The sequence below is a fragment of the Humulus lupulus genome, chromosome 2 (assembly GCF_963169125.1).
Source record: "Humulus lupulus chromosome 2, drHumLupu1.1, whole genome shotgun sequence".
Taxonomy (NCBI): domain Eukaryota; kingdom Viridiplantae; phylum Streptophyta; class Magnoliopsida; order Rosales; family Cannabaceae; genus Humulus; species Humulus lupulus.
The window spans coordinates 260,341,210-260,354,344 of record NC_084794.1 but is presented as its reverse complement, the minus strand read 5'-3'; positions in this window follow the sequence as shown (position 1 = coordinate 260,354,344).

The following is a 13,135-nucleotide window of genomic DNA, read 5'->3' as shown; positions in this document are numbered from 1 at the left end:
TTTTCTTTTAGGTTTATTATTTTTGACCAAACTTTAACTTTTATGAATGTATTTTATGCCCAAAATATAATTGCCATGATTTTTCATTTTATTTTCCGAGATTTTTTACCCGATCAGGGTTTTTGTGTCGGTCCAGGACCGAAAGTCTTATCTTGACTTTTAAAATCACAAAATTCATATTTTGGCTAGCAATAACTCATGGAATACTTACAAACAAAATATAATATTATTTAAAATAATATTCTTAACCCGGGGGAAAAATCCCGACCCGAGTCGTTTAAAGGTACCCAAAAACGTAGGACGTTACAATACCTACAATTTATAAAGGTTTCGTCCTCGAAACTTAAAACAAATGAGGATACAGCTCCCTCATCTTGTCTTCTGTTTCCCAGGTTGCCTCTTCAATGCCATGGTTACACCACTGCACCTTTACCAATGGCACCGTCTTGTTCCTCAACACTTTTTCCTTTCGGTCTAGTATCATAACCGGTTTTTCCTCGTAGACGAGTTGAGGATCCACGCTCAGCTGCTCATAGCTGATTACATGCGAGGGATCACGCATGTATTTTCTCAATAAGGATACATGAAACACGTCATGCACCTTAGACAGGGCGGGCGGAAGAGCTAAACGATAAGCTACTTCCCCGATCCTCTCTATGATTTTGAGAGGTCCAACGAACCTTGGGCTAAGCTTTCCTTTCTTTCCGAATCGCATAGCCCCTCGTAGTGGAGCTACCTTCAGCAGCACATTATTGCCAACCTCAAACACCAGGGGTCTCCTGCGTCTATCAGCATATTTGCGTTGTCGATCAATCGAAGTTTGCAAGCGTTGCCTTATCTGTCGGATGTCCTCTATAATCTGATCAACCTCATCCGATCCGAGAAACTTTCTTTCACCGGTCTCGTGCCAATGAATCGGTGATCGACATTTCCTTCCATACAACGCCTCATACGGAGCCATCTTGATGGAATCATGATAGCTATTATTGTAAGCGAACTCTATTAGTGGAAGCTTCTCATTCCATGACCCTTGAAAGTCGAGCACGCAAGCTCTTAGCATATCTTCCAGGGTCTGAATTGTTCGTTCGCTTTGACCGTCTGTTTGCGGGTGGAAAGAAGTGCTAAACTTCAGTTTAGTACCTAACCTCGTTTGGATTCTATTCCAGAATGTCGAGGTAAAACGTCCGTCGCGATCTGAAACGATGGAGTTGGGTACACCATGCAGTCTCATTATTTCTGCAATGTAAATATCTGCTAACTTATGTGCGCCATAAGTTACCTTGATCGGCAAGAAATGAGCGGACTTAGTCAGCCTATCCACGATAACCCAAATGGCATCGTGCCCCTTGGGAGTGGTTGGTAGACCTGTGACAAAGTCCATAGTGACCATCTCCCACTTCCATTCCGGAATTTCTAAGGGTTGTAACAATCCGGCTGGTCGTTGATGCTCGGCCTTTGTCTGCTGACAAGTCAAGCAGTGTGCCACATATACTGCCGTCTCCTTTTTCATTCCAGGCCACCAAAAGTACTTCTTCAAGTCTTGGTACATTTTTGTGGTACCCGGATGCATGGCATAAGGAGCATTATGTCCTTCGAAAAAGATTTGCTTCTTGATCTCGTCATCATCAAGAACACATATTCTTCCCTTGAACCCCAATACTCCATCCTCGGAGATATGGAATCCTGGTCGCCCCTCGTTCCTCACTTCGTGCATCAATCCTTGAACCCAAGGATCGACTAACTGCCCGCCTCTTATAGCTTCCATAATGGTAGGCTCGATTGAAAGATTAGCCAGTTGACCAACTACTATCTCTAAATCCAAGGTAGCAAGGTCGGCTTGTAACTGCGGCGAAATTTCCTTCACTGTCATCACATAAGCACCTGGTTGTCGACTCAATGCATCTGCCACCTTGTTTGCTTTTCCCGGGTGGTACAGAATGTCGCAGTCATAGTCGTTAAATAGTTCCAACCATCGACGCTGTCTCATATTCAATTCCTTCTGAGTGAAGAAATACTTCAGGCTTTTGTGATCAGTGTAGATGTCGCAGTGTATCCCGTATAGGTAGTGCCTCCATATTTTTAGAGCAAAAACCACTGCTGCAAGCTCCAGGTCATGAGTGGGATAGTTCTTCTCGTAATTGTTTAGCTCTCGAGAAGCATAAGAAATTACTTTTCCGTGCTGCATCAGCACTGCTCCCAACCCTCGGCCTGAGGCGTCGCTATAAATAGTATATCCCTCTGTGCCATTGGGGATTGTCAGCACTGGGGCAGTCGTCAATCTTGTTTTCAGCTCCTGAAAACTCTCCTCACACTTGTCAGTCCATTCATATTTGATGTTTTTGCATGTAAGGGCAGTCATTGGTGCGGCTATTTTGGAAAATCCTTCCACAAATCGCCGATAGTATCCCGCTCACCCAAGAAAACTTCTAACCTCATGCGCATTTTTCGGAGGTTTCCATTGCTTAACAACTTCTATCTTGGCGGGATCTACTAAAATTCCATTTCCCGACACTATGTGCCCCAGAAAACTTACTTTCTCTAGCCAGAATTCGCACTTCGAAAACTTAGCATAAAGCTTTTCGTCTCGCAGACACTGGAGGACCAGTTCCAGATGTGTTGCATGCTCTTCCTGGCTTTTCGAGTATATCATAATATCGTCAATGAACACGACGACAAACTTATCCAAATACTCGCGAAATACTCGGTTCATGAGATCCATGAATGCAGCAGGCGCATTGGTTAGTCCAAAGGACATGACTAAGAACTCGTAGTGACCGTAGCGCGTTCTAAAGGCCGTCTTTGGTATATCCGTCTCCTTAACCTTGAGCTGATGATAGCCTGATCGCAGGTCTATTTTGGAAAATACTGACGCTCCTTGTAGTTGATCGAAAAGATCGTCGATCCTCGGTAATGGATATCGGTTCTTGATCGTCACTTTGTTCAACTCCGGATAGTCAATGCTCATTCTCATCGTACCGTCTTTCTTCTTAACGAATAAGATTGGGGTTCCCATGGAGAATGACTTGGCCTTATGAACTTCTTGTCCAGTAACTCTTGCAGTTGTGACTGCAACTCCTTGAGTTCAGCTGGTGCCATTCTGTAAGGAGTCTTTGAGATCGGCGCAGTTCCCGGAATCAACTCTATCTCAAACACAATCTCTCGGTCTGGTGGAATCCCTGGGAGATCTTCAGGAAATACATCAGAAAACATGCACACAACCGGTACATCCGGTGGTTGTTGACTCGTTTCTTTATCCTTATCCACTATGTTTGCCAGAAAACCGATGCACCCGTCACTCTACATTTTTCTCGCCTTTATCGCAGAAATCATGGGACACTTCTTTTCTCTTGACGTACCCTTGAACTCGAATGGTTCTTCTCCTGCTGGGGTGAAGACCACTTTTCTGCGCTTGCAATTGATAACTGCCCCATATTTGGTTAACCAATCCATCCCAAATATGACATCATATTCATGTAGGTCCAAGACTAACAAATCCACCATTAGCTCACGATTCTCAACCCAAACTGGTACGGCTCTAACCAATGTCCGCACCAGCATATCCTCACCCGAAGGCAAGGATACCCCACAAATAACAGGCATAGGCTCAGGACTCCTATTTAATTTTTCCACAAAGGATGCAGATACAAAAGAATGTGATGCACCAGTATCCATTAATGCATATGCTGAGGTTTGGGCAATAGAAATCTGACCTGACACCATATCAGATGGGCCAGCTCCTTTGTCACTTTGTGTAAGCGCATAAACTCGAGGCGGAGCTCCAATTTGTTTATGTTGGTCATTTCCATTGCCCTTGGCTGGCATTCGACAATCCTTAGCAAAGTGCCCTGGCTTTCCACAGTTAAAACAGACCCCGCACTAGCCCCGATGGCGGCGGTTACACTTGTTGCATAGTGGCCATTGTTCAAACTCACGTCTCGGCTGTTTGTTGTGACTATCCATTGCCTGATTGGGAGGTCCCCCTTTTCTTTTGTTATTTCCCCCAAAAATCGGTCTTGTGCCTCTTGGATTGTTTGTTCGCTCCAAGTTCTGGCCGAACCTCGGGTTGAACCTTCCCCTTGGGCCATTCTGATTGGCCTGAAACTGTCCGGGGTTGTTAGGAGTGTACCTCCTGTCTTCGTTCTTCTGTGGATCTGGCTTGTCTAACACAACCCAAGACTCTTGGCGAAGAGCCCGTTCCATAGCTTCAGCATACGTCTCTGGGCCAGTTCTACCAGTTTCTACACACCTGGCAATGTCTCTGCGTAGGCCCTTCATAAAACTCCAGGTCTTATTCTCTTTAGTGCTCACCTGGTTCTTCTCAAACCTAGACAGTTGGTCAAATTTTCGAACGTAGTCCTGCACGCTCGATGTTCCGTGCTTCAAATTAGTGAACTCATTCACTTTGTGCTCAATCACCGCCTTACTAAAGTACTTGCCATTGAACAAGGTCAAGAACTCTAGCCATTCCATCTCGACAATGTTATGCCCTTTCTTGGCTGCGTCCCACCAGATGCAGGCATCTTTTCTCAACATATAGGTCGCGCAGACTACCTTCTTTCTCTCAGTAGTTCCAATGAAGTCGAAGATTCTATCCAAAATACTAATCCATTCCTCTGCCATTGAAGGGTCACTGCTCCCCTCTAATATAGGTGGATTTTGGTTGCCGAACCTTTCTGATATAGGTTTTGCTCGGGCAGCTCTTGGTGCTTCTACTGGCTATACAGGTTGCTCAATGATAACCTGCGGGCCAAGGTTTTGTTCTTCATTGTTTCCAGGTGGTACTTCGTAGTTCTGAGAATTGTTGGGTGGCGTGGAGAGTCGTCCCAAAAAGGGTGTTAAATCTTTCAGCTTGGAGGGCATCAGCGTCCTCCTGTCTCTTTTGCCCTCTTTCTATTTGAGCTCCATGCGTCACCACTAGCCTTTGCATATTGTTCATCTGCTCGGCTATCTCGCGAACTCTATCAACTTGGTTTAGAGCTCTAGCGGCAGGCGCGTTCTGAGCTCTATCAGCAGGTGCGGCCTGGCCTCGGCCAGCAACACCCCTTCCTCTTTGAGCTCTTGTCCTTGCCAATTGTTTGATTTCAATCAAAAGCTCTTAAGCGCATAAGGACGAGAAATTAATATTGACACAGATAGTTAATCAACCTAATTAAGCACACCAAACATATCAAGCACAACAAGCAATCAACACTTTTTAACAAAAGTTAGCAACTTCATTTCATAACCTATACCATATACAACAATGTTTGAAGTTTGGGTTGGGAAGTCTAAGGGATTTACAAAATTAGCCCTAAAAAAAACAGACTTGTATCCCTGCTAGACCAGTTACTATTTTCCTTAATCATATACAAGGTAGGTACATATTTCAAAAGTAGGTGGGTTTCTAACACCTATGCAGCTCCTAACACCTAGTCGGTGTCGCTGTCAACAGCCATATCAGAACCTCCATCTGGATCCTCCTCGGGATCTTCCTCAGTCTAGTCCATCGGCTCCTCATAAGAAATTTATCCCGCCGCCGAGTTCGTCGTCAGCCACTTCCTCCATTGGCGGGTTCTAAGCTACAACTACACCAAAGTCCTACAACCTAGTAGGTTTGCAAGGTCTTTACAAAAAGTATCAACAAGACCCTCACAGCATAACCTAATCTAAGTTGTCCATCAACATATCCAGCTCTATGTCGGTATCCTCGTCAGACTGCTCGAGATCCTCCTCTGGCTCTACTGAAGACTTTTGTCATGTACTGCGTACATTGCCAAATGGCACGCCAATGTCGTCATTCGTACTCAAAGTGGCAAGGAATTCTCATCGTTAAAGAGTCTATAGAAAATCGATTCTAGGCGAAGGGATCATGGGTAATTTTCCTATCACAGGGTCACCTATCTCAGGTATATCGACCATAACCTACAATTTATAGAATTGAGGTGAATAAAAAGAAAACAACACACTAAAGGAAGAAACAGTACTTACAGTGAGTGCCGGTCTATCTTTGCAAAATGTACATGTGGGTTGTCTACAGAACCGGCTCAACTCGAGCTCTGATACCAACTGTAACGACCCGGATTTTCAAGACTCAATAATGCAGAAATATAAATGTTTTCATTTAACAAAATGTCTCAAAAACCCATAGAAAAACAAAACTTTTTAAAAAGTCGTATGGCCATACTTAACATTTAGTTACAAACATGTTTTATAAAGATTAGAGTGAGCCTAGTTTAGGAAAATTACACAACATTTCCAAAAATAAAAAGGCTTCCCAAAAGGTCGGTCCACATGTACATTTGCAAGGAAGACTCCAGCGCTCACTGCTCTGCCTTGCCCTTGCACTTACCTACAACATGAAACAACTAGGTAAGCGAAAACGCTTAGTAAGATCAACTTTCAAACAAGCATATAGAGAATTAGGGTTCCGGACCCATCCGGGACCCTACACAATCAATTTCAAGAACGCTAAAGCATCCCGGCAAACTTATGGTCATGCCTGATAACCATTGATAAATTAATTCATAACTAGATAAAATCCTGCACTCAGAAAAATCCCAGAACAAGCAGATATATAATATCACAGCTAATTCTTATCAACAATTATATCCTTGCACTCAGAAAATCCCAAAGCAAGCAGATATATTATATCACAACTATATCTTACCAACAATTATATCCCTGCACTCAGAAAATCCCAGAGCAAGCAGATATATTATATCACAACTATATAATTCGAGACCAACGCTCGACAATTTCCAACAATTCAGGCGTAACGCGCCCTCCAACATAATTGCTAATCTGTAAAAGAGAACCGAGTCTCCACACTAAGATCTAGCCAATAAATATTCTCATCAAGGGTAACTATCGTGTTACCTAGGGCATCGCTACTTATCCAAGAGTGTAATCCAATTTACACGGTTTTACGGAGACTTCTATGTTAATCAGTGGTGCTGGTGAGCAGTTGCCCCTAGGGTGTTCAGCCTCACTCAATCTTGGCAACCCCTAGTATCTCTAGGCACTCTCACTGAATGGCCAATATTCACGGCTGCTATCCGGGAATAACTTATCAGAGCACTTGCTCGGATTCTAACCGTCCAATGATTAAGTAAGCATGAGGGCCCCTAGGTCCCATTTATCTTGGCGCCCCTAGGTTTAACCAGCTTATCCTCATCTCATGGCCACCCGTCGCAGTAATGAACCGGACATAAATAAAATCAAGCAGTGTGACGGGGATCAACCGTCTAGGATATGACGGACTTCTACCGTTCATATTTTCTAAATCAGCACTCACTAGACTAACGTCTCAAAGCAACTTTCTATGACAGTCTATATATGTGCATGTATCCCTATACTAACATACAAGACAATAATCATTTCATGTTGCAGCCATACAATATAAGTTGACTTACTTGGAGTCCTTAGCGCTCAGCAAGTTTTCACCCTCCAACGTTCAGTCCAGTTACGCTTAGCAAATACTGTAGTTATCCATACAGTATACTCGGATTAATTATGGCACTAATAATTCATTATTATTATTTTGGGCAGTTTGGTCATTTTAATAAAAGTCATTTGTAAGGATTTATAATCCTTATTTGGTTTTAAACCTATTAAGGAAAGTTATACAAAATATTCGAGACTAAACCCTAAGTCTCGGGGAGACCTATCCTAAGGTCTCGATACCTAGGCTCGGGTATCACAATGGTATTTCCCACAATCCGCTAAAAATCTTATTCTTTCAAGGTATCGCCATTAACCCGCACTTTCGACTAGTCGGTTAAAATATGTAAGATTTTAGCCTGTATTATATCCAGAAAATACAAATAAATTCCTTAATTATTTTTAAAGAAAATAAACTCTTTAAATTTTCCTTTTATTTTTCTTAAGGTTTTAATATCTAAAAATCGTTTTAAGAAAATTGCCTAATTTGTCTTAATCAGGAAAACCGTTATAAATTTCTCATCTTGTCTAATTAGCTTTCCAAAATCAATTAATCAATTTTACTTACTAGAAAAATAATTCATTTAATTATTTTCTCAAAATATAAGGTTTTAAACCCTCTTTTAATTTATTAACTAATAATAAATTAAATCTCTTATTTTTTAAAAAGAATAAAAACTCTTTAATAAAAATAATTCATTTAAACTCAAAGGGGTAATTTTAGTGAAAATATGATTTCAAGACTTACCATTTTATATCTTGAAATAAACACAATTTTACTTTTTACCTTATGTTCCAAAATCTCATTTTTTACACTAAGTGTGAAAAACCTAATTTTCACATTTTTAACTACATACTTCGTTAGTTCATAACTTGAAATTTACTTACCCAATTGTTTCCAAAGTTTACCAATTCCATTTTTGTTATGCCATTTAGGTCTTTGTAAAATCTTAGGTCAAAATGAGCATTTTTTATTGGTGAAATCATTTTCCAACAATGAGGTAAAAATGACCTTATTTTCAAGTCCTTATTTTTTTCCAAACTTTGACAGTTAATAACTTTCAAACCGTTTAATATTTTCTTACCAAATTTTACAGTGGACTAATAGGTTATGCCAGAAATATGTCCACAAAATTTTAGAAAAAACTGGGTTCATTTTCCCTATACAGTGGCTGTCCAAATTTGGTTCCGAAAATAAGAATACGAAAAAACAGTTTTTTACCTAAACTTTGAAATATCATAACTTACTCATTTCTAAACATTTTTTAGTGTTTCAAAAGCTCAATTTTATGTACTCAATCTCAACAACATCACAGTACAATTTAATTTTACAAAAACAATATACAGTGGCTGCTTGACCCCTTGGAATTCACAGCTTAAAACATGTTTTGTTTTAGGGTATCCTACAAAACCCTTGGGGGTTTTGGTTCCCATTTTCAAAAATCAATACACATGCATCATAAAAATTATTAAACAACTACCATAACCTTATTACATCATCAACAAGAAACTCTAAGCATTAGATATACAAAATAATGCTTAAAACTAAAAACCCTACAACAAACTCATCAAAAGTAAACTTTTTACCTCTTTGGTGTTCTTGCTTAAGGTTTGGACCTTCCTATAAGCTTTGACTCCTTCAAAACCTTTCAAAAACCCTAACAAACTTCCCCCAACAACATAGTCAATTAGCTATTTGAAACTCTATGCTTAAAACTTTACAAAATCCTAGATTAGTGAAAGTTTACCTTAGGGAAAATACTTCCTAGACCAAGACTTAGCCTCAAAGTTTCCTTGGTGTTCTTGGGCTTGAAAAATGGAGAGAACACTTTGAAAGGTCTTAAAAAAATCAGATGAGTGAATGAGAGAGGGTGGTGTGGTCGGTTGGGGAGGGATGGAAGAGTTATATACTATCTAATTTATCTCAAAAACACTCAAGTGTTTTCCTCCCACTTGCCCACTTGACTTGACTTAGTTAAAATGAGATTTTATCTTTATTAAGTTGGGTTCACACCACCTAAACACCACATGGCCGGCCAACCCTTTGCCATATATGATCATTTCATTTTTTTTTTTTTTTAATAAAGGTTAATAAAGGTATCATAAGAAGAAAAGTCCAAACTGGCTTTTGACACCTTTTTTCACTCTTATTAAGTTTTAATCACCAAACTTAACATTAATTAATTAAATTAAATGTCTCTCACATTTAATTTAATTAATCACATAATAAAATTTAACCTAAGGTCCATTCATGGAATAAAATTCCCAATTTCGGTAAAATTAGGCATTTAACACAAAATGCCCTAAAATTTCCATTTTCTTTTAGGTTTATTATTTTTGACCAAACTTTAACTTTTATGAATGTATTTTATGCCCAAAATATAATTGCCATGATTTTTCATTTTATTTTCCGAGATTTTTTACCCGATCAGGGTTTTTGTGTCGGTCCAGGACCGAAAGTCTTATCTTGACTTTTAAAATCACAAAATTCATTGTTATCCAGATTTCCGGATAGCGTTTAGATTGATGTCCTCGGGGAAGCAGAATTATCGATGTCTTTCACGGTAGGTGACCAGAGCTCGCGGATGGACAGAAAGGCTTCGCCTCTCCTGTTTAGTCTCCGGATTACTCTTCCAAGCAAACACGACACGGAAACTCGTCAACCCTCTCGGACTCCCGAAGGGGTATCCTTCGGGGAAGCTCCTTCCAGGAGAAGCTCTTCGAGTGTTCTTCGCGGAAACGGTTCCGTGCCTCGCACGGAACAATACCAAGCGGTCGAATCATGGAGGAGGCATATTTGGAATGATATCCACCTGACACAGGATCCCGCCTGACACGCCCGACAGGTCAAAGCCGCACACATCCCAGCACGCCTAAGGGTACCTTTTCGCCTACTGTTCCGCTGACAACTTGGAAAAGACGGCTGACTTTGTGTGTTCCCCATACTTTCATGTAAATATACCCACATAGAGTTTTGTAGCCATGCTACTACAGTAATTGTATTCCCTATTTATGGCTGGAGTAATTAAGACTCATGTACGTAGAGAAAAACCCTAATCCAAAACCCTAGCTATAAAAACCCCTTCATTTTATAAGAAGAGGGACGGCCAACAAATCACATAGCAAGAACTCTACTAAAATCTCTCTAGCTTCATCTTCTTCAAGAGAACCCGAGAGAAACACTGTGAGTGTGTGAAGTTCTTGTACACCAGCCATCTTACTGTAACCTTTTCCAAGTATAATAACATCGACTCGTGGACTAGGGCTTGTTAACGCCTGAACCACGTAAAAACACAGTTTGTTTAGTTACATTTCAGCACTTCTACAGTTCTTATCTTTTTATTATTCTGTTTATATTCGTTTCCGAAAAACTCGGTAAACATTCATATTTTGGCTAGCAATAACTCATGGAATACTTACAAACAAAATATAATATTATTTAAAATAATATTCTTAACCCGGGGGAAAAATCCCGACCCGAGTCGTTTAAAGGTACCCAAAAACGTAGGACGTTACAGGCCCAACAAGAAAACCATAAAGCATAGCATAAACAATACAGCCAACCAAATAATCCATAAGGCAGTTAAGCAGGTATTCCGCATGTTATAAACATCAGATTAACAATAGTAAAAAAATTATAATCATACTATACGCAGGGTCGACGCCCTTAAGCTGCACCCTCTGTTTAACCCACATACATCAACTAGCTTAGGCCAAGCCCATTGTTTAACCCACTGACTCCAGATTGCTAGGCCGAGCTCAGTGACTATTTAGCTAACCTCAGCTACCAATGGCTAAGCCGCGTCTTGAGCGCAAATACCAGTCTCGACACTCTTAGGTCATTTATTTCATGCTCAAATGGCACATCATAATCATACAACATTCAAATAAAGGGAATCTTCGTAATGACTCAAATTTCCTAATAAGGTTTAGGACCTTGATTAAGAGGTCGGGAGGGCCATAATTGATTTATTATGTTATTAAATGATTATATGCATGTTTATGTGAAGTATATTATTATATGATGATAAATGCATGCCTATGTGTCCATTTTTCTGTATAAGGGCATTTTGGTAATTTGGCCCGTTGAGGGCACATTCGTATATTTTCATGCATGTTGGAGAATTATGGATAAGACCACATTATACGTGGATTTCTTCAAGATTTTCGGCATGAGACGATCTCAGAATGCAAGTTATCGGTTTGGTCATAACGGGGTTAATTTCGGGGCTCGGGGTGAGTGTCGAGATAATTTGAGGATTAGTATATTACCGAGTATTAAAGGGTAATGGGATATGATTTATTAGTATTTGAGAATATTGGGAATAACTAGAATTGGAGGGTGTTAATTATGATTAACGAGATAGGCGATAAAGGATGGTTTTGCCCTTGGTGGTTGTTTAGGGTTTTAAATAGGCTTGGGGGCATTTTGGTCTTTTGACCTAAGGGATATATATGAACTAAGAAAGCTAACCAAAACAGAGCAATTCTTCTTCCTCTCCCGACCAGTTTTTCACCATCTTTTCTCTTTGGATTTTTGAGCTCCCTTTAAGGAATTCAAGCTAGGGAATCAAGCCTTGAGGGTCTAGGGTTATGATCTACCATTGAAGAGGTTGTGATTCTGAGCTTGAGGTAAGTTTCTAGCCATTGAAACTCAGGTTTATGCTCTATTTTCCTTTTGTTTTTTAGCTTGATTTCTAGTTTGGATAGATGAGAATTGATGGGAGTTTTGGGCAAAGTTTGATTGGGTTATGATGCCTAGGACATGTAGAGTAGATATTTGGGTTCATTTGGGGGTTTGGATGGAGTTTGGGGTCAAAATTTTAAGGTTGGAAGTGGAAAACTCGAAGGAGGAAGAACCAAGGCTGGTTCTAGCGCTGTAGCACCCAAGGGAGGGCGCTACAGCGCTAGCCAGGGCAAACCAATTCTGGTTGTAGCGCTGGGGCGCTGGGGGGCAGTGCTGTAGTGCTACCTTGATTTTCCTAATTCACATTTTGGGCACTTTTGAGGGTTTTTGGCTCGGGGTTTCAATTCCTAAGGCTCGGGATCGAATCTACTAATCGTTTGAGTACAATTCGAGGTCCCGGGAGTGAGGTTTAGGTCAAGAACCTTTTATTGTTGATTTCATTCATTGGATTCCATATTTGGTTATGACTAGGTGACTGCTAAGGGATCAAAGGATTGATCATTCTCAAGGGTCGTTCATTTTTTATTTATCGCTTGAACCATAGGTAAGAAAACTGCACCCAGTATGTGATACATGAGAAACATGTGATTAGGGCAAGACATGAATGTTGAATATAAGATTGATCAGAGCTTGAGCCTCTGTATTTGTGAATGATCTTAATTATGATAGTGATTGTTAAGTAAGCATGCTGAATACCCTAAATTTGGATATTTGACATATGATATATGCCTGGTTGCATTGCTTACTTGTGTATGGCACTGACCCATGAGTTAGAAATTGGCACGGGTCGTATGGTAATTGCTTAAGAGTCAATAACGACACTGATGTGTTCAACACAAGCTGAAAAGATTAGATCTAATCAACATAAGCACTGAATGACTCATCATGAGCATTAGTGCTTGACCGACCTCAAGTTCGATGAAAACTAAAAGGGCTTGTCTAGCCTAATGGCTAGGCACTTAGAGTCAAGGCTAGAAGGCCCAGGTGACTGCATCGTCACATGGCTGAGGGTGCGGAGCCCATGTTAGT